This window comes from Aquila chrysaetos, chromosome 2 (assembly GCF_900496995.4).
Source record: "Aquila chrysaetos chrysaetos chromosome 2, bAquChr1.4, whole genome shotgun sequence".
Lineage (NCBI taxonomy): Eukaryota > Metazoa > Chordata > Aves > Accipitriformes > Accipitridae > Aquila > Aquila chrysaetos.
In genome coordinates, this window is record NC_044005.1 from 6,249,733 (window position 1) to 6,270,529 (window position 20,797).

Consider the following 20,797-nt stretch of genomic DNA (forward strand, 5'->3'; position numbering starts at 1 on the left):
TGGGGGTGGGAAGACGGAGGTGCTCTGGACTCCTTTATTTTTAGGTGCCATCAATACAGAGAAAAGTGGACTTTGTGGCTGATTTAGATGAAATTTGACCAGCAACACCATTCTCAGCCTGAGTTTATACCTCCTTTCCTCTCCCTCTGTACTCCCCCTTCAAATGTTTTATGGATTATGCAGCTCCTGCCAAAGGATTTGAGTTTGAAACCATACTATATTTTGGCCCGTAAAGATGTTGAATGAACGATTTAAAACTCTGAGTCATTAAAAATGTCCAGGAGTACCTAATGAATGTTATTTACTGTGCTTCCCAGCTCAGCTAAAATCCAGCTTTTTCTTCTCCTGCTTTCTATACTTTTCTTCTAAAAACAGCAGCCAAAATTGTCTGGAAAGCATTCCTTGCTAGAGACAAACTAGATCAGTAAGTGGAAATGTCAGTTTTTAAGAATCGCCGCCACTGCTTTGAAGTAACGTCATTTTTTTGTTTGATTGCTCTAATTCAAAAGCTTTATCTTCTAGGCTATCTCTTAAAAAAGGAAATTTAGTGGCTGCAGCTAGCATTTTAAAAAAAAAAAAAAAAGCTGCCAAAGCCTGATCTTTTGATGATAGTCTCTTCAGAAGGCTGCCTAGGTGGGCTGGCTCCTGGGCTCCCGCTCCGGCTGGGCAGCACTGCTGAGCTGAAAGCAGTTACTCCCCGTTCCTGTGATGCCGGAGAGGTCAGAATAGGACACCCCCCCCCCCGCCCCCCCTTTAATTTCTGTTTGTGTTGCCGAGCTTAGCCTTGGAAATGGAAATCTGACTTGAAAAGAAACTACTTGCGATTAGAGGCTGTGAAAAAAAAATAATCTGATGAGTTGCTGCTTTTAATTCCACATCTGAAAGGCAATCTATTACTGTCTTTTATCACTTCTGTCTCCTATTAGAGAAGCAATCTCATGCTGGGACTCTTTCAACACCCAGGCAGTTAATATACATTATAATTATTGCCTAATGTATGAATAGCCTGGTGTGCCCAAGTTCTCTGTTCGTTTTTACTCAGCTCCTGGAAAGCCCGTGCAGTACGTAAGCAGGGCTGGAGTAAGGATCTTATGAGACTGAGGAAGGTTTTATTTTAAATTATTTATTTTTCGCATTGCGCTATTGCCTCAGAGGCTCTCTTTGAGAACAAATGCAGAATACTCATGTAGGAGGAGATGATTCCTGCCACAGAGAGGTTACAGGGAGATGGCTAGAGGAGGGAAAGGAAGGGGAGAATTCCCAAGAGATGAGCAGGGGATGGTACTGAGGACATCCGCCCGGCTGTGAGCTTGGGAGGTCTGGGTTTACAGAGGACTTCCCAGTGCTGTTAAAAAACAAAAAGAAAAAAAATTGGACGAAATTTTAAACAGGAAAATATTCTCAAAATTTCATTTCAACCCGAGCAAAAATATTTTTTGTCCTTGATTTATAAATCTGTGCTCATTTTCAGGCTATTTAACCCAGTTTTAAAGCAAAAAGTAGAAGCAAAGAGGCTAGTATTTTCAAAGCAACGTGCTCTGCCTGCAGACTGTCAAAGTGAAACCTTCCTCCCCGCACTCGCGGAGGGGTTTGATTTCACCCTGGGTGCCCCAGCTGCGGTCTTGCTGCTGAAAGGCGCTCAGGACCAGCATGGGTTTGCCGCTCGGTGCCCCGACTGATGAGCGACACAGCCATTAAGCCCCAACCCCTCCGTGACCCGGCACGTGGGTTTTCAGACAAGCCAGAAGCTCACAGCGGGTTGTGAAAATCCTTTATTCCTCACCACATGTTGGGGACAGCTTGATGCAATGATGTATTTTTGGTGCAGCAACAAGCACCGGGCAGCTTTATCCCTTGAGCCTTCATTTGAACCTTCTCTCAAGGCTATTTGCAAACTCCTGGTTCTCCTTTTTCACCACGGCAGCTTCCCTGAGGACCATCCACACCCAAGGACGACGTGAACCCCAGAACTGGTTGATAAACCACCGAGGTCTGGGCTGTTTTTTCCACCCCGCGGAGAGCTCAGCTCATCTCTGCCAGGAGCCTATGTTGGTCGCAACACCAGGGCCAGCTGGAGCAGCCCGAACCCACAGAATAACTTATTTGCCCCTTCCTAGAACTCTTAGAGTGCAGTTAATTATTTACAAGCCTTAATACTTACGGCCACGCGGGCCCAAGGATAGAAGGGCATTAAAATTCCACTTGATGCTCACCAGGCCTGACTAATAAAATAATGTCCAACAAGGACATCAATTAGCCGCCGATTCGCTAACACTTTGCGAGGCTAATGACAGCTGGAGCGAGGAATTTGAAACCCGAGTCATTTCTCCAGCCTGCACCGGGGTGCCAGGGATAAAAGGTTAGTCATGTGTACCAAATGCAGCGTGAGCTCCTCCATTATTTATGTGTGTCAAACAGACAAGGAGCGTTTCAATGCCTGCACTCACTCTATGGTAATTTGTATTATATAAACAGATATAATCTGGTCATTAATACACATAATTCTGAGTGAGCTGACAGTAATGAATCTGGAGTATATTATTCCATTGACTTGTTCTCTTGCTAAATAACAGTCCATATTAATAAGAACTGATATACTGTAGCCAGCAGCACCCATGAGCATGGTGGGGTTCATGGTGGACTCAAGGTACGTAGCTTTGCTCTTTGCTTTTTGTCCTAAAGTTTTTGGCCAGCCCCTAGCTGTACACCCATGGGATTTAGGCTTGTCTTTCACCGGGCCAGGTCTTTTCTGTTTACTGGCTCAGGACCGCTCACGTTGCATCAATCGCTGCTTGGCACTGCACACCCCACATCTCTGGCTCTGGTAAGCTGGGTTGGGCTCATCGGCTTTCCCGTTCCTTCCCACCTCTTGGGAGAATGCTTTCATTAATAGTTAATAAACGAGGGGATTTTTTTTGTAGTGGTGTAACAGGCGTTTTCTGGGAAAGTGGAGGTGGGTGTGTATGGACATCGTTTAGAGACTTGTCTCACCACGGCTGCACAAATACAGAAGACCTGTGCCGCTCTCCATAGATTTGCTTCTTTCTTAAGACACTGGAAGTTGAAGATACCAACTGGCACATGCCTCTGCACGTGTCCCATGAGTGGGGCGGCTCAGCTATTGACTGTGGAGCCAACAGTGGCCCATGGGATACGTTTACATAGGCTGATTTCCATGCAGCTGCAGTGGAAATGGGGACGGCTTTGTGGGACGATAGCAGGATGGCCACCATCACACAGCAGTGCCGTGAAGCATCAGTCCCCCCATCTTGAAAAGAGGATCTGCCTGCGTGCACGGGAAGGTGGTCAGCACGGGCTTGGTCAGGGAGGTGGAGAGCAGAGCGGTGCCTTGTTCTGGAAGCGAGCCCGGCCATATGCTCACCGAGCTGCCCTGGGCTCACCCTTCGCCTGGATCTGTCTCCATCAGTGAGAGGTTTCAGTGACTAATTCTGCCTTTCCGGCAACTCTGAGGATGTTTTGGGAGCTCCCTGGAGGGCTGCAGCTCTGCTAAATAACAGGGAAGAGGCTGAGGATTATTTACATGGAGTTTCTAAACCGGCTTTGCAATAAACGATCTTTGCTAACAAACCCAGATGAAGTGGGTTTGGGAGTGTCCAGCTGGAAAGGCAAACACTGATCCCACAGCGAATCCCAAGCCCAGGAGCTGTAAGGGAGTGTCAGCGAGATCCTGTCCCACCCAATGCCCTGGTCCTCCTTGCTGCTCCGAGGGCAGCGTCCAGCAACAACAGCACGGGCTCCTTGTGAGATTTAATCTCCGGGATCCAGGAGGCAAACTCCACCGCTCTTTATGAGAACGGGAAAGATCTGTTTGCCAATGGGAGAACTGACTCGTATCTACCAGTGAAGATATGGGAGAGGTTTACCGTAAGGCTACTCCCAGTGTTTTAGGTGTTGCATTACCCATTCTTACCTAACATACTTTTTGGCCATGCCTCTGTGCAGAAACTCCCAGCGTTGCTCGTGTCAACAAAGCAGCAATGGGAAATTTCAAGGTAAAAGCCCAGCATAGACAGTTCTGCCTAGCTGCATGTTGTACAAACCTATTTATTTAAAAATATCTAGGCTCTGTCTAATGATCACCCTAGTTACCACTGGAGTGAAAAGTATGTCATCAGCCCCATATGATCTAACCTTACCATCTGGCTGTTTTCAAGGGACACACACCAAAAATGTTGCTTTTACATTGCTGCCTTTTCTGCAGGGTTATTTCTCTCCGCATGGAAAACAAGAAGTTTCCCTGTACTTTAAAAAAAAATATGCTGCAATTGCCCTAATTCTCTTGGCTGTCTCCTGCTTCTTGTGCCCGTTTGTTTCCCATATGGATGATCTATAGATCCTACCTTCTGATTTGAATTCACTGCCTTCGGCTTCCCTGTTCCCCATTTGTTTCATAAATGGTATTTCTATTCTCCTCTTGGTGAAGAAGGGGTTGTTGTTTTAACCACTGTAATAGTCTCTTGGTTGTTGTATTTTGCCTTTTGGTCAGTATAGAGAAATATTCTTCAATATTCCCCAATTATCATTCTTTGGGTTTGTTTTGGGGTTTTTTGGTTTTTTTGGTTTTTTTTTTTGGTTTTTTTTTTTTTTCCTGTTTAAATTCTTTCTCTGAACTGATTTGGCTCATGATTGTTTTCAGGTTTGTAACAGCAGCCTGGGAGAGCAGCAAGGCAATATCTTACTGGGTTTGATTTTATCCTGTCTGCACATAACATATGTTTTCAGGTGGCAATCACTTCCTACCTAAGCTACTGTGCGTTTTTAGTCCTGTGATCAAATTCTCTGTATCTGCCAAGAAAAAAGGTCTAATTCTCCCCTGTTGGATGTATGAGTTCTTTTGAGATAGGAAATAATCACCATCATCTTTACAAATACGGAGGCTGTTTCAGTGCTGCAGGCAGCTTTCCTGCAGAATTTGCTCCATTTGAAGTTTCCCCGTGACAATCTGGCCCTTTTCCCCTCCTTGCCTTTGGCAGCTGCTCAGGGAGATGTTCACATGGTTCCCAGGTTTGATTTTGTGCTCCACTGCAGATACTGGTTGGTCTATTTTGTGCTTTCTATTTTAGATGATTGAGCCGTCAATTTTCAGATTAATTTACTACTGAGTCCAATGACCTGGATGCTCGTGATCCTATTTCTAACAGTTCTCCATCTTGTCCGTACTTCAGCCTCCCTAAAAGCCATGATTTTAACACTCCAATCAGCTTCCCACCAGGTTTCCATCTTTCCAGCTGGGCCAAATTTTTGCCTGTACAACAGTGATTCCCATTTATTAGCCAGGACCTACCTTTGGTGGATAGGTGATGAAAGAATTTCTCTCCACTTCCTTCTTTGCTTTGATTAATTTTGTTCTCAGCACCTTCATTATGTGCTAAATGAGTTTCCATTTGTCCACTCTTTGCACCTTTCCCTTTTGTTGTTAGTCTAACACCTCCCTTCCTAAGGCAGCCTGTCTTTGCCTCAGAAAATTGGTTTCCAATTTGGGAAGGAAGCTACCAAAATCCTTCAAACCCTCTTATGGAGAGGCGAGATAAGTACTTTGCAAATGACACCCATCTTGCCACTTCCACAGTCAGTTTTCCCATCGAACACCTTCTGTTTTTCTTCATCCACAGGAGAGGAGGGATCTCTGAAAGCTCCTTTGGGCACCTTTTCAGCATCCTTTCAAGTGACGTGGCCTGGAAAACATGAGAGAGGCTGTGATTTAGGGACATTGGTGCCGGTATTGAGCTGCAGCTGGGCTCCTGGCTTCCCATCTCAGTGGTGTACCTGCTGGAGCCATCACAAGGTAGCTATGGCTTTCTTTTGGAATGGACCCAACCCCTTAGAAAGCTGCTTCGGCTTGTTAAAATAGCAGAAAACTAACCTGGGGAAAAAAAAGAAAAAGACTGTGCTCTGCTGGGCTAGGGAGGGCATGAGACCCTGCAGTCAGGAGAGGGAGAGAGGAAAAAAGGAAAAAAAGGAATGATGTTCCTTCTGCAGCTTGGTCACTGCAGAAAGCCCAGCCCCAGTCCTTCCAGCGACTAGCCTTCTTGCAGGATCCAGCCGTCTTTCTGGAACGGCTGAAAAACATTTGTAGGCAGGCTGGATTTACTTAGTTTTGATTTATAATTGAAATGCAATTAATTTCACTGTATTTATGCCGTCACCTCTGTCCCAGCTGTGCCCTGTGCATAGGGCGTGAGTCCTGCCGGACCCTCTGTTACATTTCATCACCTGCAAGTGCAGGGAGAGATTTTGTTGTTTTCACACTAAGAACTTAAAGACAGCAGGGAACTCCTTAAGACGCTGAGTTTCTCATTGTCTTTTTTTTCTCTGGAAAGTTATTTCCTCTCTTCTGGACAGAAATGGTAACATGGGATGATCCTAACTGATCATCCCATTGATTTTGACTGCCATTCAGAAAAATGCTTCCTCTCCCTCTCAGACCGTAAGCGTCTGTAAGCATCCTACTCATCAACAAACACTCCAGCAGATGCAAAGCATCCCCTGGAAACCACGGAGAGAGCTGCACACATGCTTAGGTGCTCCACTGAACTGGGGCCTCTCTAAACAAGAAGAGACCATTAGTTTTGGCTCATTACCTTAACTGAGATGACTATTAAATCCCACTCCTCCCGCCACTTTCTGTAAAATAAACTTAGAAATGAGCCATCTTTGCAGCTGTGACTAGTAATAAATCCAATTAATTTCCATGTCTTTAGTGTTAATATATGCATTAGATGTGTCAGCTCTGCCTTTTTGTTTCCTTCATGGAAAAGCTTGTCTCAGAGATTCCCTTCTAATTAGAATGGGAATTTGCTCCTTTGTGGATATATTCCTCCAGGAAGCCACTTACTGAGATGCAGCATCTTCAGTCCCAGGGAATGGTGTTACTGTTTGTTGTTAGTTTTGTTGTTGTTTTTTTTTTTTTAATGCATATGACAATTAGTATCACAACAAATTCATCCTTCCCCTGCTCATTTAAGGGTTAAGGAAAAAAACTCCACTTTGTCCTGTGAAGATGTCACCAAACAAAGCAGAAACCAAAGGCACAGATGCACTTCTCTTTGAAATCTGCATAGTAATTACTGTTTACCGTCCTTCCTCCCTCATTGATGGCTCCAATACAAAGGGTACAGTAAACAGCTGTGTGGGATTCATGGTCAGATCCATTAGCGGAATCAAGTATTTCGGCTGAGTGCAAGTCTCATGCCAGTCGTTTAAGACTGGGTAACAAGCTGAGAGGAAAACCATACAGGTCACGGCCGTGTAGCACGGTCTTTTAGAAAGTATTGCTGGAAGTGCTCTTCTTGATTTCAGGAAGATCAGAGCCCCAGCACAGATGGAGGGGCAAAGTGCACAGGCTCCAGCGAAGCCTTTGAAAGTTTATCAGCCCTTGTACTCCAAAAACTGCCCATAGGTGCATTGTATCTGCATGTCAAAAAGCGTATCCTGCTCAAAACGGGAGTCCAAGACTACTGGTGCAGACCTCAAGGCACCGTGTGCTCTGTAGATAGAAGAAGAAGCTGGAACTTAAGTCCTGTGCAGAAGCAACTTTTAATTGTGTCACATCCAAGAGGAAATCGGCCCAGAAGCCAAATTTACATGAACAAACCCTGCTACCGACCTCCTTTCCTCCTCGCGCTGCCCCACGACTAACCTTTCTTCTCCACCCTTACAAATAACGCAAACTCCCAGCTTCATTTTCTGAGATTTCCCAGAGCACTGCGGATGCTTTTCTTTCTGCCTATCTCTCATGTTACGTCCAGGAATGGCTATTTCTCCTTGCAAAGGTTATCTATGTTTGAAGCCTCCTCCTCACAGACAGAATCATAAGGTCTCTGATGAGGAACAGCAGGTCTTTGTTCATTCTCAACGCATGGGGCTGTAAATCCTCTGAGGGTGACCAGGGAAACCAAGAGCTTGCTGCCCTCATAAATCTCCCAGGGTGGCTGCTGCAGCCATCGCGTGCTCTCCAAGGGCTGCAGGTTTCCGATGGTCTCGGCAATCGTAGGATAGAAAATAAGCCAGTGTACGTGCTAGGGGACAAGAATGAAAGATGTTTTGTGGTCACTTTAGTTAAAAGGTTGCCTGGATAAGCTGCTGGGAGTGGTTGGGAAAGACAAGAGAGTGTAACAGCCTTTGGAGCTTTTCCTCTGCTTCTCGGCTAAGCCAGTGTTGATCATCGGGGCTTTGCGCATTAAGCTGGAAGTGCTGGCAACACCCCTGCTGTGGTAAACCCGGGGTTGCACCCACATTTAGGGTTGGTGCCCCTAATTGGAAATGACCTGTGATCTGGGGAGTGGTGGGGAAGGTCTGAGCAGACTAGCACAATCCAGCCAGCACCCTACGGTCTGGATGTGGTTCTTGGGCTGGGTCCATCCTCTCCCCACCTTTTATCTTGCTTTGGCTTCAGAGCAGGACGGGAGAGGACAGGGAATGGCATGTAGGGCAGTGAGTGACACCCAGGAGCCAAACCCTTGTTATTGTACCAACACTTGCCATCCAGTCCTTCCCAACACTGTGGCCCTCTCAAATATGCTGTGGTTAGTGCCTTCATGTCCATGAAAGATAAAATTCTTGCCTCATCACAACGATGCAGGGCGCTGTGTTTGTCTCTTGCAATGCAGTGGGGTAATTCTGAGAGCTCGTCGCACCAGGACGTCATCCATTTCCAAAGGCTGGGAAATGATCTGCCGAACCAGTGCACCTTGGCATCGCCACCGCCGATGCAGAGAGGTGGCTGACAGCACCGCTTCCCAGCAACACGGCTGAGCCCAGCTGAGCATGACAAGTTCTCAAAGTGCTGCTGGGCTGCAAGGAGTTGTTAATTTTCTTTTTTTTTTTTTTTTCTTCAAGTTCTCCAAGTCTGATCTTCCCCAGGAGGAATCCCTGTTCCAGCGTGTCATCCAGTGGTGTGAAGGAGCCTGATCTTGCGGCAGTAGCGCCAGATGGTGACTAGTAAGATTCGTGTGCGTGTGCCAGCTCTGTTCTCATCTCCGTGTCTTAGCTCAGGCAGGTCTCCCCATCTCCGCTCCCCTCGCGGTAAGACGGGGCATTTACTGCAGCCTCTTTATCTGCCACCCAGTTGAAGGACGCTCGGTGTCTCCAGCCCACGTGCCTTTGTTCAGAGCAGGTATAGTGGAAAGCCAATTAACAGGGCAGGTTTAAGGCAGTTATTGCCCGCAAGGCAGTTGTCATGCCTGCCTCTCCTCATTAGTGGTCTCATGTTTAGTCTTTGTGCCTGTCTCCCCTTGGGTCTAGCTGCCTGGGAAGCACAAGAGCTGTTTGGATGTCTATCGGTCCCCAGCAGCCATGGAGGGAAGCCTGAGTGAACCAGTCCCTCCAGCTGCTCTGACTTTCCCGGTGTTCTCGCTGCCGTGACCAGCAAGGAAGGGCCAGCTGGTTCCCTGGGCCTTTTGTTGCTCCAAGTGACAGCCTCCTTATGGGCCCTATAGCCCTTGGCTGGATGCTCCTTCCTCCTCTTGTCCCTCTGGCAACCATTTAATAAGCAAACCCTCCAGTGATGCTCTTCCCGGCAGGCCCATGATGCGGCTATTTGAATTCTGCCTTTTCTTTTTAACCAGGTTTATTTTCTTCCTCCTCCAGGTAACTGGTAATGCTTATGGGAGGGCTCTCACCTCCTCCTGCTGCCTTAGGGGTCTGAGTACCACTTGCCCTGCTCACTCAGACAACTGGCAGTCTATTTGTTTTCAGTCTCCCTGGAACAAGCCTGGCCTTTTATTTTGTAGGTATATTCTGCCCTGCCAGCAGCCCTGGAGCTCCCTTGCCAAAGCAAGAGAGGAGAAGAGTTGAGCTCCACGCACTGAGATGCGACTGGCGCTGGTGCGAGATGCGAAGCGGGCTCGGATTTAGCCACATGGCCCAGCTGTTTTTGTTTTGATTTCTTTATTTGTTTGCTACTTTCCCTGATGCCTGCTGCTTCCCTCTGGAGGATCTCAGCTTTTTTTATAAACAAATCAAAATTTAAAACAAAAAAGGGGGGGGGGGCACGGGGAGAAGGTGTTGGAGGAATCAGCGACATTTGGAAATGTGCGCAAAGCAATGTGGTGACGTTTGCCTCAGCTTGAAACAACAGCTCGGAGGCAGATCAAGGCTCTCCCTCTTGGCTGTCAGTCCCCTTCCTCGGCTGCATCCCCCGGCGGGCTCACAGCACGCCGGGCTCGCTCCCTTTGCACTTTCCCTCTGCAACCACTAAGTGAATGTTATATGACATTTTAATAATAACCAAAGGCTGCGGATTTCACATGACTCTGGGAGGTGGGCTATGGAGCTGGGCTGTGGTGGGTTTCAGTTTTTGGAAGAGCAGCTAAATTGGAGGAGCTGTGCAAATCCTGCACACTCCCAGGCTGAGCATCTGCGCCCTATACACTGAGGTGGTGACTCAGTTTTGCATCTCAGTTAGGTGGAGTTGGGGAAAGTATCATCAGTTTAAACCTTGCACAGAAACGTGGTTTAACAGCTCCCTGCCTGCAGTTCAATCTCTTCAATGAACATAGAATGAAGCATAGATCAGAGTGAGGCGCAGGCTGAAAAATTCAGATCCCAATCCAAAACATGAATGTGCCAGCATTTGGGTGTGTAGGTCTGGAGCTGGAGTCTGACTCACTTGCAAATAGGGACCCTTTGCAAAACATGGATCAAGGTTCAAATTCCTGTCCCTCCTCCAAAATTAAATAAAGGTTGAAGAAATTCTGAGAACCCAGTGTTTTGGTTCTGGGCCATCTAAGAGGGGTGAAGTATGTGCTTAAGTGCTTTGTTGAATAGGAAGAGACTTGAGCATGTGCTTAATGTTATTAAGTGCTTAGCTGTTTTTGTTGAATCAGGGCCCCTGGCTTTTAAAGTCAATACTAACCCCTTAGGCTGCATCTGAAAGGATTTGGAAAAGAAGTGGCATCCAGATACTGCTGGATGTTTGACTGCTGAGCTCTGCATTCCTGCTTTGAAGGCTTGTTTCTCTAAATGTGCTCTCATTGCTATTCCAAATCATCTAAATGACTTGTCCCTGGCCACCAGGTGATTATGAAGAGAGCACGGGGAGTTATGGACATTTAACACGGCGCCCCGGCACAACTCCTAGAGAAGTTCAGCTGTCCTGCAGTTTCCATCGGTGATCTCAAGGCAGCACGGCAATACCGGGATGTCGAAGTGTGACGCTGGTTTGCTGGTCCAAGTGGAGAGGCACACTGCAGGCCTTCTGATATCCTCTTTTGGTGGCTGCTGTGCTGCTCCTCGTTTCCAGCTTCTCCTTGTTGTGAGAGCCCCCGAAGTCAGTTTGGTTAAAAGGAGTGGGTGAGGATGAGCTAAGCTGGCTTCCCGTGGGTGACGTGGGTTAGGGAGTGATCACAGGAACACAGCTGGCTGCTCTGTCACCCACAGCAGGGAACAGAGAGTAGCCGCAGGCAGTGAGCTTTTCAGCCAGCGTAGATGCTGCTGGAAAGGAGGTGTCCCCAAAAGTCTGCAACAAGAGGATGGATATGAACCTCATCCCCTGAAATAGTGTTTTGGTGGCACAAGAGCTGGAACTGGCAAGCAGTGTTTGAGAAAAATGAGACTCCAGAAAGAAGGGGGGAAATAGCAACTTTTCCTGCTTTACAGGTAAAAGAGTGTCTGAGACCAGGATGGAAATAGATGGAAAGCTTATGCACAGATGAAAGGCTTGAAATGAAATACATTATGCATGAGATGAACAGTTGGAATCTGAGAGCCACTTGGAGGTAATCATCTGAAAAGCGGGAACAGTTCTGGGCAACAATTTCAGCCTATTGCAGAGGCACCAAAATGGTTACCAGAAACTAGGCTTCCTTTTAAAGGAAAGACAAAGTTAAAATCGCAGGACTGGAGCGGCTTTCTCCGGACAAACCAGATGCAGCCCTCCCTCCTCTGTGTCCTCTCCCAGGTCTGGAGGGACAGGCAGGCTGGCTGCTGAGTCGGTCCCGGGACAGGGCTGGCAGTGCTGTCCCATGACTAACAGTGCCATATGAGAGAAAGGCTTTGATTTGCAATGCCAACATCTTTTGAAACGAACTAACTTCCCCAGTGCTGCCTTGCTGTTGCAGGCTATTTTTCTAAGAAAATGTTCCTGTCTGCACATCTGATGCTAATACAGCAAATGGTAACGCAAAGATGCAGCACGCCCTGAATCAACAGCTCAGCTGTGAGATTCAGATTAAAGTTTTGGGCCAATAATTTCTGGAAATTGAAATGCCATTCTTTTCTCTTGCAGGTTTGCAGATGCCTGGGTTGATAGAAAACGTGTTCTTCCAGGACAAAGCCTTCATTAAAGAAGATTTAAAAGTGATATTCCCTCTTAAGCCAACATTGGTAAGAGCCTCAATACTCAAAAAATGGTGGAACAATGAGAACGACAGAGATTCAGGTACCATTGCAGGTCAGTTTGCACCTGAATTCAAAGCCAGCCTTTTGTGTGCGGCAGTTTCTCAGCTCAGGTTTTAAGATAAGGCTTAGAGACTGACAGCAAGTCTCTCCAGAGCCCTATCTGTTCGATTCAGATCCTGCTGTTTATGTGTCACAGGCTCCATGACTGCACACCTGACCTTCCAAGTTTTATGGGACTCACTGATGCAAAGCCTGGAGCCAGTGACAACTCGCCTTCCTCCAGGCACGTGCCTTAAGCAACAGCAAGAGGTCTGTGTTTGTTCTCCCCAGCACAGTGGAAAGGGAATTATTTCAGGCAAAGAGATTTACGCTGGGGGTATTTTTAGTGGTTCCTTGACTTGTTGTTATACACTAAATGAGACTCACTCCTGTTAACCCTCTGAGTATAGAAAACCAGGAGAGACAATGGGTGGAGATGAAGCTTAAAATTTTAGGTTAAGTTCTTAACTGCAAAATTAAGTTCTTAGATGCAAAGAATGTGAGGGTGAGATAGCGATGAGTGAAGTGGTGCACTGAGGACCGCCTAGCAGACCGATACTACCACAAGATCTTTTGAGCCTTCTTCCTTTACAGGTGTGACGACTTCTGGTTTAAAGGGGGAGCCCAAATGACAGGGCATGGTACACCTAATCTCTTCTGCCTCTGCCACTGACGCCTTGTGACCTTGGCTGAGTTATTTAGCCCACCTCAGCTTGCCCGTATCCGAAAGAAGTTAAAAGCCACTTCATAAAATGTGCTGTTTGGTGCAAACAAGATACATGCAGGTTGCCTGTGATTCATATTGAAGGGCTATTTTTCACTGGCAGTGGAGCTGACGTAAAGGGGCCTTTGTCCAAGTGAGCATCAGCTGAGACTAAATGAACTCCTTTAAAGGCTGTAGGGTTAGAATTTGCTGAGGAAAAAAACCCCACAGGTCCTTGATGTTACTGTCAGGTTTGTATGAACTAAAACCTGTTGTGGACACAGTTTGATCTTGCCCAGCTTCCCAGAGCGTGCAGGAAGGCTTGATCGGAAAGCCTCCCCGTGAGCAGTTCTGCCCAGCTCCAGGCTCCCATCACGTAGCCTGCTTCAGCTGAGGGGTCCCAAGGCCATCCAAAGAGCACAACTGCAGCCAGCTCCGCCTTCGTCGCAGGCAGTTTGAATGCAAATTGTGCTGCAAATTATGTCCTTTCTTCTGGGAAGGGCTTACTACTTTGAGCATGAACCTCTCTGGTCCTGGGTTGAAAGCTGAGCTGTTTATGGATGTGTGGTGAGGTAGGCGCAATGATTCAGCTAGCAAGGAGGGCGTGAAATATATAAGCCTGTTTGGGACAAAATATTTGGGCCACGCAGGTGTCACTATTGCTATACCTTCACTACCGACCGTACATTAGCTGGCTAGGTTAGCCCTGTATGGGGTAAGTGTTCACACAGGCTGAAACGGTGCTACACCACTGCATAACAAGAGAGCTGTTGCTTTACTGAATTATAGTAGCAATGTTACCGTGGTTTTGCAGATCCGGCCAGAGCATTGCCTCTCTTGCCCTGCTGCGCTTTGCCTCCCTCCTCCCTACCCCTACGTGGATGTCCTTCTGCTGTAGCACAGGGGGAAAAAGGAAGGCTGGAGGTGAGACCCGTTCTGCCCTCCTTGCCCTCGGCAGAGAGCTGGAGCAGAGTGGGGCTGCTGGGCACGTGGAGCTGAGAGGGGAACACAGATGGGTTTTGCTGGAGGAGCAGAGGGTCTTAGCAATGTGAAGGAGCAAGGGAGGGCTCAGCAGCGTGAGTGGTTCTCTGTGCAGGCTGCCATGGGTAGGTCTCTGAAGGCTAGATCAGGGGTATTGGTGATGGCAAGAGGGAGACATCTCTGTGTAGCCAAGCGCAGGTACGGTGGGACTCCCTTTCCTGGGAAGCAAGGATGCGTGGTTCTCTAGGGAAGATTGAGTACTGAAGGCAGAGGGAGAGGAGAAGGGAAGGCAGCCAGTGGTAGGACTGGGTCTGGCCTTTGCATGGACTTGCTTTACTGGACTGGCTGCCTTTGGAGCCTACGTTAATGTGGGACCTGAAGAGCATGAGCTTATGCTCAGTGTCTTGTTGTCCCTTGAAGAGTCCTTATCGATCCTGACATATTCATGCCTAACCTTTTGTCAAAGACATCTTACGATGGAGAAGCTTTCTCCTCCTCAGGCTGTTCCGCTTCCTTCTGTTGGGAATTTTTCCCAGGCTGTCTAAATCTCAAGCTGTAATTTAAGCCCATCATTTCTATTCTTCCACTCCCAGTGGCTGATTATTCACAGTTGAATAGATATTCCTCTGCAAAGGCCATGCTGGTGAGGGCTCTTCCCAGCCTGATGTGCTGAGATGAACACTGGCAGCATGGGTGCCAGAAGGCATTAAACTAAGCAGAAGTCCGTGTCACCAAAGGTTAGGCTTTTTTAAATGTAAAGATGAAATCCAGGCCGAGAGAAGAAAAGGAGTCAAAGTACAAGGACATCAGACGTGATATTGTAAGGATAAATCAAAAGTAATTGCAGCAGAACTCAACTGACATCATCTGCTTGGTGATGAGGGAGAAAGGAAAAAAAAAGTGAGAAAGAAAGTGTCACTTGCAGCAGTCCAGCTCTGACTTCATTTGAACAGTGTCCATGAGCCTGGGGAGGGAATGCAGTCCCCATCAGTTAGCATTAGGACATGATGTATTAGGTGATTTGCTAAAATGCTGGTAAAGTTTCTTTACAGTGAACAATGAGGGGGATAGCTTCAAGCTCTGCTTCTTGTCAGCTGTGAACATCATGAGTGACACTGGTTTGTTTAACTCCATGTTCCTCCTCCCCATGTTGTCCTTATCAGACCCCCTCTTATCCTTAAAACAGAGGTAAAAATGGAGCTGATCTTGCCTGGCTTTCCACCCTTTCCATCCAATCCTCTCCCACGCCTTCCCTAATCTAGGGACTAGAAGCAAGTTTTCCATCTTCCTTGTCAGTTTGACACCTGACGCGGGCAGTAGGCATTGCTGGAGCAGCACTGCGATCCCTCGCTGGCCTCGGGGCTCACCAGCCCTCCAGAGGTTCTGCACCGCTCTGGCTCCTTTGCTAAGCAGAAGTGGGTCTTTCATGGCCTTAGAGAGCACCACACCATTTGAGGCAGCAATGGGTGATTCAAAACCAGTCCTCTCTCTGACTCAACAGATGGGCTGCTGCCTGCAAAAAAGAAACGAATGTCTTCGCATGGCTCATGGTCTGACAGGAATGTCTGGAGAAGCTCTAAAGTCACTTTCCCACAAGCAGCTGTTGTCTGCATCCTCTTCCATGGCCTCCTGGGTGACTTCTTGTTTTGCATACAGTCCATCCTTCCTTCCACATTCCCTCTGGATGGAGGTTTTTGCTGGAGGGTTTCCTGCTCTTGTCTCTTCATTCCTGTACAAGTCTGCCTTCTCAGTCGTGCCAGCGCAACTGCTCATGCTTAAAAGTGGATCGTTGAAATATCTGGGTTAACAAAAAGGAAAGAAGAGGGTTTTTTAACTCAGATCAGGATAGCGATCTGTTTTCCAGCCACGGTCCCTGCACAGCTGGTGGGACGATGATCTGCAGCAGAGGAATAGCCAAATGTAGGAAATGCCCAAACTAACAGTCAGGAGCTGGGAAAGGAACAGCATCGCCATTCTCCCCGGTTCCAGCGCGTGTTCCCCTCCTGTACATCAGATCAGGGGAGTCAGATCATCGCAGTGACCCCATGGGAAAAGTCTGTCCCTTCACCTGGCACATGGGCAGTGGCACTGGGGGTGAGGGAAGGTGGGACTGTGTCTTTTGGTGGGAGACCACAGTCAGATCAGATTAGAGTGAGGGGAAACTGGACCCTCGAGGGACCTAATCAAGTTGTCAGTGGTTCCTAATGTAGCAGTCACTAGCAGATTTTGCCATAACTACTAAATGTAGTAATGTTTTGACAGGCTGGGGTAGTGCCTGTCATCTGAATATCGTGAGTTTGTGTTAAAGATCCTACTCCGCGTTCTGCGTTTAAGGAATTTGGCCTCTGCGTCTTGTTGACAGCATGGAAATGTTTCGATGCTGTACAAATGTGAGGAAATAAATGTAGGCTGCAGAAGTCTGAGAAGAGTAAAATGCATCATAGGTATGCCGCAGTTACCCATCATCCAGAGAAATTGGTTTTGTTTGACAAAAAAATGGAAACACTGCCAAGATATTTTGCTTCAGTTTAGGTTATTTGCTAGAATTGTTTGTGGTTAGTAATGAGCGCAAGGTTCACTTGTAATAATAATGTAACCATGGTAATATGATAACACAAACTGATGTCAGTCTGATTTGCTGATAAGATTTATAGCCTATTATATTATCCAATGCAATTAAGAAATGCTTAGAAAATTAACATTAGAATAGATTAAAATAAAGTGTCAGAGGCGTCGTGACAGCTGTGGGTCTCAAGCACAGTCCCCAGGTGGATGTTTCCGGATAACGTATCACCCTGGCTCTGACGGGCTGGGTTACAATAAGCAAGGAAAGCAATTGCTTTCATTTTACAAACAGGGAATTGCAATGTGCCTCTTAATTTCTGCAATTTCCTGCACTCATTTTAGTGTGACTGGTCAGAAATGAACCTAGGAAAAGTAACAAGTGTTAATTGGCCTCATTTAATCTAAACTGAATTTAACGATCAGCAGGGGTGGAAGAGGGAAAGACAAATGTATGCATTGGGATGTAGGGGTTCGCTCCCAGTGGGAAGGAAATTAATGGTGAGATGGGGATCAGAAAGTCTTGCCCCTTGCTATGTGTTTTGGATTCACTGCCCATCGTGCCAACCACTGCTTTCTCAGGGCTCCTTTTATATTACGGGTGGCAGCCACCTGCTTTTTCTTTTCTTGTAAGCAACATGGAGCAGAGACCATCTCTTTATTCCCTATATATGAAATGCAAAGGGAACACAGCATTTCTTTGCCCTAATAGTATAATCATAAGAGATGAACCAGGATAATCATAAAAGATGAGCCATTTCATAACTGCCTCTGTACCAGACAGAATTACACTTCTCATAACATCCTAGCAACAGAGCTCCTCAATCATCATCTCTTCTCCTTCCCTGCAGATAACTCACTGCCTCCCTCCTTGCAGTTTCTATGTTCGAGTTTAGGATGGGGAACCTGGGATTATTTGTTTTTGGAGGATTTCAGCTGATTACCCCAGTGAAGGAACAGCAACTTTACAAAGGAGTGTAAGAGCAAGTCCTTCAGCTGTTGCCACAAGCCAGGACAGGAATGGAAGACAGTTTTGGACTCAGGGTTTTTTTTTCATGTGAGAGTCCTATTACTTAGCCCTTGCTAAGAGTTTTGAGATGTTTGGTTTGCTGAGATAGAGGCCTCCAAGGGCTGTCTAGTCAGAGCTAATCTGGGGATTGGGGCCTCCCTCTTATCTCAGACTAGTTTTTCACTGGGATGATCGACTGCAGTGTAACCGAGAGGGGAGAAACCAGTCTTAGTCTCTTGTTCCTTCTGTGCTTAAAATATCGGTTTTACGTGAGGACGATACCTAGCAAAGGCATCCTTTTCTCCATCTTCTCACCTTACTGTCCTCTTCTGGTTCTGTCTTTCATCTATATTCCACCACCTATCGCCAGACTTTTTCTCTTGCTGCTTATGCACTCTTTTATTTTGTTGTTTTCTGAACGGTGCCTTCCTCACTAAATTAAAGGGACTGTATTTTATGCTCATTCTCTTTAGTCTTTCTGCTGCCTTCAAACCCTGCCTTTCCTGGCTCTCCCTCCCCTTGTGTCCAGGACCTAGACTCTGCTGAGCTGCATCCTAGTTCTTGAATAGTCTTCTGTGGCCCTCCCCTCACTCGTGGTGTCTTTGGTCACATCTTGTTTTCCTTCTATTTTTCACGTAATTTGGCATGTCTTGCTGGCTGCTCACTTGCACATCTCCTTCTCCCATGCTGTCCAGCCTCCTAATTCCCACTGCTTCTCTGGCACCCCATTATTCCTTCATCTATGGGGAGAAACCCGAGTTCTTCTTCTTCAGATTCCCCTTCCCTTCCTCTTCGCTGATCCTAGCCGCACAGTGAGTCTGGTTCAGTCGAAGCTGCATTCTCCTCTCCGTGTGATGTAGGCAGTTGACTGTTTTGGCAGTTCTTGTGTTTCTTTTCCTTCCTGGAACCGATGCACTGCAAAGGATGAACACAGAAATGTCAGCAGGGAGAGTACAGGAGACGAGCAGTATCTTATACTCCTCAGAGCAGAAGAGGCGACTTGGGAGGGAGGAATCAGACCGAAATCTACCAAATGCTAAGTGGCAAGATAAATAAATCTGAACATTAAGACAGATTTCATTTAGCGCTGCAATTTATTTTTGAAGCAACGTCTACATTGCACAGTGAACAACAGCGCAGAAATAGTTGAAATAGCTTTGCGTAAATATTGCATGAAGCTTTTGTGTACAAACGCATAGAAGGCACCGAGCTACATGTAAAATCTGGCTAAAAAGGGTGAAGGAAAATGTGGGAGCTCTCTGCTTCCATATCTGGAGAGCTTCTGGTACCCGCTTGGGAAAATAACTCTGCATTGCAACACAGCTTTCAGCATAAACATGCTCAGAGGGTGCTGCGTGCCAAGCTGCACGCGGGAGAGAAAGCCATGGAGCAGGTTTTTAGGTCAGCAGCGGTGCCCTGTAGGTTGTAGGGCAGGGGCTGAACCTAATTCTGGGCCTTTTATGGGCCCAGATATATAAAGTGAGTAGAGAGACTGTGGTCCAGTATGGGACTTGGGTTTTATTTCCAGTTTTGCTTAGCAACCTCAGTCAATCCTTTGCCCTTCGGGCATCCCTTGTCCTTTCAGTGTTTGTCAGTTCTCTCTGTGGCTGCAATTTCATGGTCTCTTGAATCTGGCAGTGACATTGCTCCCCAAAGGTCTCACCCTGCCTTCTCTGGCCGCTTATTCCTGTGCCGCCTCACTTCCCCCCTTTTGCTGGCACATACATCCATGTCTACATCAGCAGCTAGGACAGCATAGCAGGCATGGATTTACCGAGCAGTAGGACTGGACTGAGGACCTGCCATCCACGCTGTAATTATTTCAAGGGTGTTACTTCGGGCTAGTTGTGTTCTCGTCCCGCAGACCGAATGTCCATTAATGGACAACCATTAGCGGTTGGAGTGCTTTAGGTGTGCTCCCTTCTTCTGCTTTTGTCTTACCCCAAATCAGCTCAGATCATTTGTTCTAAAATCCCTCTGCGATGTGAATCACAGCATGGTAAGCCGGAACGACCTAGAGACTTGGTTCAAAAAGGCACTCGTAATCCAAACTAAAACATTAACATAGATGCACTCTGCTGACATGGCTGTGTGGTGAACCAGCTCTGGGAAGAGATCAAAAGCAAAAAGAAATGGAGCTAGCTTTAACTTCGACCATCTCTGAGCTGATGCGTGTGGCCTCACGTACATTTGGGCCAACATTTGGGAGGGACCGAGGGGCTGGTTATAAGCTGCAGGAGGAAAATGGATATCCTTTTTAGAAAGCACTTTACACTGGTTTAAGAAGATGGTGAAATAATGATCTGTGTCAGCTGCGGGCTCTTGGAACATGAACCAACACCTACAACGGATCAAGTAGGTGTATGGCACACTGCAATGTATTGTCTACTGCAAAAAGCATGGGAGTAGGGAGACGAATTTCATCTGAGACCTCTCAGTACCACAAACAATCATAATCTTCTGAGGAACAGAGGGAGAGGAGGAAAGAGCATTTCATTATGCTCATAACGTCTGTGAGAGCTGCTGTACGGCAGGCTCACATCTTTCCAAACAAACCCCATATTGTAAAGGGCTCCCTCAATGCTTTCTTCTTCCTCTTCCACTCTCCTCCCTCAGAACATGTCTGCAACTCAGTTTTTGCTCTATTTTGATACTAACATTTTTCTTTTTTTCTTCGGCATCTGCATTTCCCCCGCCCCCCTTTCCACCGCGTGCCCGTTGAAAACCTAATTGCAGATCCCTTGCTGCAATTAGTCTAGATGCTGTTAGGAAGTCCACTTCATTATGGCTTTTTTTGGCTAGTCGACTCGAACGGCCTTTGAAGCAACACCTCGCTGGTGCTTTGGTCCTCGTACCTACGCTGTGGACCAGCGAGGACTGCCACGCTCTCCCCTGCTTTCCACTTTTCCCTACCCTCTCCTTACCCCCTCACTTCTTCAGGCCAGGATTTTTTTTTTATTTTTTTTATTTTTTTTCCCCCCAGATGCACCATTTACGCTCCCGCTCTCGGACGTGTCGGGCCGTATAAGCAACACGGCACCCCAAAGCGCTGCCGATGGCCCGTCACTATACCGTGCGAGGCTCCGGAGGTCACCGCTGGAGTTTTTGGAGAAGTCAGCGCGTACCCCACCTTCCCGCACCCC

The 20,797-nt window shown here is 47.1% G+C and overlaps 1 long non-coding RNA gene across 1 annotated transcript; it reads left to right on the top strand.

Annotated features, from left to right (window-relative positions):
- The first annotated feature begins 1,475 nt into the window (after nt 1–1,475).
- Nucleotides 1,476–14,281, top strand: LOC115335792. The gene is made up of 5 exons (XR_003921537.2): nt 1,476–2,824; nt 8,860–8,961; nt 11,620–11,738; nt 12,248–12,345; nt 14,199–14,281. It is a non-coding gene; the product is annotated as an uncharacterized LOC115335792 (long non-coding RNA).
- The last annotated feature ends 6,516 nt before the right edge of the window (nt 14,282–20,797 follow it).